This window comes from Vanessa atalanta, chromosome 14 (assembly GCF_905147765.1).
Source record: "Vanessa atalanta chromosome 14, ilVanAtal1.2, whole genome shotgun sequence".
NCBI lineage: Eukaryota > Metazoa > Arthropoda > Insecta > Lepidoptera > Nymphalidae > Vanessa > Vanessa atalanta.
Genome location: NC_061884.1, coordinates 10,519,587 through 10,524,181, shown reverse-complemented (window position 1 = coordinate 10,524,181; position 4,595 = coordinate 10,519,587). Strand labels below are relative to the sequence as shown.

Here is a 4,595-nt window from a genome sequence, read left to right as displayed (position 1 = left end):
ATAAAAAAAGATATTGTATGATAATAATTACTGCCTTTTTTATGAACTATATTAACTGGTTCGTTTGTTAAAGACTGCTTACTATGTTACTGCTATGATTGATTTAAAATTTGAAATAGGAAGACACAAGATTCTTTAACTAATGACCCCATAAGTAACGTTTATAAATAAGTCTTTTGATAATCAATATAATTTTGACTCTGGCTTAACATTGCAAATAATTCAATACGGCGTTAAGAACGCCTATACTATAATTTTTAGCTGGCACTTAAAAATAACTAAAAATTTCGAATCAGAAAGGTTTGCCACAGAGGTTTTAGCTAAGATATTGCTTATTATAAAATCACCATCATTAACTTCTCGTATATATCAGTGAGCTTAAAATGGCATAGAGTATATCACATATATATAGTAAATTCTGCACGTAAATATGATAAATTTATAACATATTACGGAATAACAGAAGCAATAAATTTTACATAGCGATATTTTTCATATCTGACAGACGAGGAAAAGGTTTTCGTCACGTGACTCGCGTTATATATACGATTTGTCTCCGATAAAAACTATCATATATTATTTTTTATTTTTTTATGGTATCGGTAGGTAGACGAGCAAATGGGCCAACTGATGGTAAGCGGTCACGACCACCCATAGACAATGGCGCTGTAAGAAATATTAACCATTCCTTGCATCACCAATGCGCCACCAACCTTGGGAACTAAGATTTTATGTCCCTTGTGCCTGTAGTTACACTGGTTCACTCACCCTTCATACCGGAACACAACAATACTGAGTATTGCTGTTTGGTAGAATATCTGATGAGTGGGTGGTACCTACCCAGACGGGCTTGCACAAAGCCCTACCACCAAGTAAATAGCTGAACCTGCGGATTCACCCACACGAAATTTATAATTAATAATTAACTTTATCGTTAGGACATAAACCGTTATTCCTATTTTACCAAATATGAACACGTGAAACTATACTTAGAATTCTAGGTTTCATGCAGCCTCCCTATGACATGGAGGTCATTTATAAAAAAGCCGATAAGAACGAATAACTAATTCATGAGATTAGTTATGAGCCCCTGTGGCCTAATGGATAAGGCATCGGCCTCCTAAGCCGGGGACTGTGGGTTCGAGTCCCACCAGGGGTAGTATGCGCGAGCGATCAACCATGCTGTTTTTTATTTAATTAATATATTTTATGAAATTTACGTTTAAATATTACACTAAATTCAAATTAAGTACAATTAGTTTCAACAATATAAATTTTAGAGATCTCGTTATGATCAATTGTTATATCAAAGTTCGTTACTGTTTATTTTGCCTCGTTTATCTTGAAAACACTAGATGATTTTCGATTCGAAAATTTTGTCTGCTTTGATTAGTATTCGATGTTATGATTGATTACTTTTGTTTCATATTATAATTAAATATTTACCTTTTCTTTCCGGGATTGTTGGTACATTTACATTATATGAAATTGTTATTAATAATTCTTACAAGGCTAATATCTATGCTGAGCAACCATAACGTTTTCACAGGACACTGTTATGGTGAAGAAGTTGACCCGCTCCACCGAAAAAGACCAGGGCATCAGCTTTGTGCATAAAATATCGGTCCTTTTTCAAGCTTTTTTTTTTTAAGTCAACATTGACGAGACTTTCCTTTAGATCATCTAGTTGGTTTTGAATGATCTTTACGTTAGCCGTTATTCTGATTATCTTTATGGCATAATTATGGGTTTAATGTTAACCAGTGTAGTAATTCTGATAGTTTTATGTCTAGATTTATGGAACGATATGGCTCAAGGGTATCTAAGTGTTAGACATTTTCTAGTGGCTGACCAAAGTTGACAAGGTGGCCGACATTTGTTGTTGTTTGTTGTTGTAACTGTGAGGTTATTTGTCATATCTTCTATTCAGTAATTTTAGTGGTCCATTTGTAAATCTGTCTACGTATTTTAAATAAATAAAAGTAATATATTAATCTTTTGAGTGTACGCAAACACACGAGCCATTTATATGTCACCACTCCCAAAATCTGATGAAACAGCAACCTGACACGATATAAGAGAGTTTAGACACATTACCTACGGCTTTACGTTCTTTCTTACATACTAGAATATTTTGATGGTGAAACTCAATTACTTTTTAATGTCTGACTCGAGGTTAAAACTAGGAATGAATGCCTATCAACTAATAACACAGATCCACACAAAGCTCTAACTAATCCTACCTACAAAAAACATTACGGTTTTTAGGGGCAGTATTATTAGAGGATAGTTCTTTGTTTTCAATAATAAACAGAACGCATGCTTCATGTTGAATTGGGTTTTAACCGGCACAATTGAATGGAACAAATATATGTTAATATTTATTTTTACAGTTTATTCTGTAATATATCAGAAATTATTGAATATAATTGTTCAACATAAAATTTGGCTTGTTCTAAAACTCAAAATAAGATAGAATCAAAGTAATACTATTCAATAATTTTATTATTATGATTGAATCTATTTGTTTGCCATGATATAGCCGAATCGAATCGTGGATGTACTAACGGCGCCTAGTTCACAAATGAGAGGTCGCTCAACGTGCTATATTATGAGCTATGCTCAGAGTATATTTAAAAGATAAAATTAAAAACAAGGGTATCCGGAGTTCACCAGTTATCGAGATAGTATGAGCGATTAGCAGAAAGATCAAGAGTGGAGACCATGGATTTGCCAAATATAACATACGACTCCTCCCTTTAAAGTGGATCAACGACCTGAAGAATGTGGTAAGACCTCTCTGGATGGGGAAGGTGAAAATATCGGGAACTTTGGTGCAATTTGGTCTAGGCTTATGTCTAGCAGTGGATTGTGATTGGCTGATAAAGATGATGATGAAGGTAAAATGTTAATAATAGTTATTTTATTTTAACTATTTTTAAGATTACCTTATTCCTTTATATTTTATAGATAATTTTCTGCCACAAAAGATCGTGGAAAGAAATAAGGCCGTTTTTGCATTACTGTATATACTGCGTTATAAATAAATAATTGATAACTCTAAAAATATGATGACTCAAATAGAAGCCACGTGGGCAAGTCTCCCTAAACTTGTACTGACGATCTTGTAAGAGTTGCAAGAAACTATTGAATGCGGATAGTGCTTGATCGGCCCCTCGTGTGCGGGACGCTCCAAATCCTGTGGGGTGGCCTTTGTTCACCAGTAGAAATTTTCCGGCTGGTTCTGACGATGATGATTATTATTTATATAATATCATTCCGAGTGGAATTATGATAAAAACTTTAATTTTGATAGACAGAAAGCTATATTTATTTCATTAATTAAATGGAACTTTAATCTATTAAAATTTTATGTTTATAGATTAATATAAGTGCCTGTGCAAAGTATGACAGTGTAGATGATGGTAATGATTTTTAGATGAATTGCAATTTCTGCTATAAGAACGATAAATCAACTAGCATCCCTGTCTTCAGAGCAGCCCTTTTAAAAGTGACCGATAAAAAATTACAGGTTACATATTCATATGTATTATCAGAAGCCCCTGTGGCCTAATGGATAAGGCATCGGCCTCCTAAGCCGGGGATTGTGGGTTCGAGTCCCACCAGGGGTACAATACTATGATGTCAAAATTATTATTTTATTAATTTATTTTGCATTTGAAACTTAGCTTTTGAAAGCAATTATATTTTTTAGAGTATTATTAATATTTATTTAATTGGCATATAAAATTTCGGGTATCTTTCGCCTAGTATAAAATGGCATCTTGAAAAAACATTTGATGTTTTCATTACGTACTTCTTTAGTACATTTATGTATGTAAAAAAAAATATTTTATTACAATTATTAGTTGTATAACTGCTGACGCTATTAGATAAGTAGAGTCAGCAGTTGTTATAATTAAATTTATTATATAAAAACGATTAGTACTATTTTATTTAATAAATGTGTAAAGCCGACGAGACTCAGCACTTACTTAATCTAAGTTTTTATAAAAATTGTTTTGTAAAAAGTCATATCCCACGTAAGTTGAAAGTGTGAAATAAAATAAAATTAGCCTAAAATTCCCGTTTAGATGGAAAGCGAAATGTCCTACACATAAGTGTACTAAGCTTACATTTTCGTTCACAGAACATATATACAGAGGTAAAATTGTCATCTCAAACGGGAAATAAATAAAATATTTTACATTTAGAGGGAAAAAAGACAATCATATGTCATTCATAAAATTATTTATTAATGTGTATTATATGCAGAATACAGGCGTAAAATATTATGTAAAGTATTTTGCGAGAGAAACATATTACACAAACGCTACATAAAAATAGTTACCTTCAAATTTAAACTTGAAATTTTAGGAATTTACAGAGTAGGACAATGAATAACGGTAGATTTAACGGGCTCGATATCTCAATAACCATCAACGGTAGGTTAAAAATATATAGGAACTACATTCTAGAACGTAAATGAAGCAACAAAAAATATTTTGTCGAAATTCCTATATCACAACGCACAGCCGAGTTATAGCAAAAAATATTCAACCCTTTTTTTTTTCAAGGTGGACTTTAATTTTGGT

General features: G+C 32.4%; 2 non-coding genes across 2 annotated transcripts; both read left to right on the top strand.

The window, feature by feature from the left end:
• Positions 1–1,086: 1,086 nt before the first annotated feature.
• Trnar-ccu lies at positions 1,087–1,159 on the top strand. The gene has a single exon. It is a non-coding gene; the product is annotated as a tRNA-Arg (tRNA).
• Positions 1,160–3,559: 2,400 nt separating this feature from the next.
• Positions 3,560–3,632, top strand: Trnar-ccu. Its single transcript has one exon. It is a non-coding gene; the product is annotated as a tRNA-Arg (tRNA).
• The last annotated feature ends 963 nt before the right edge of the window (positions 3,633–4,595 follow it).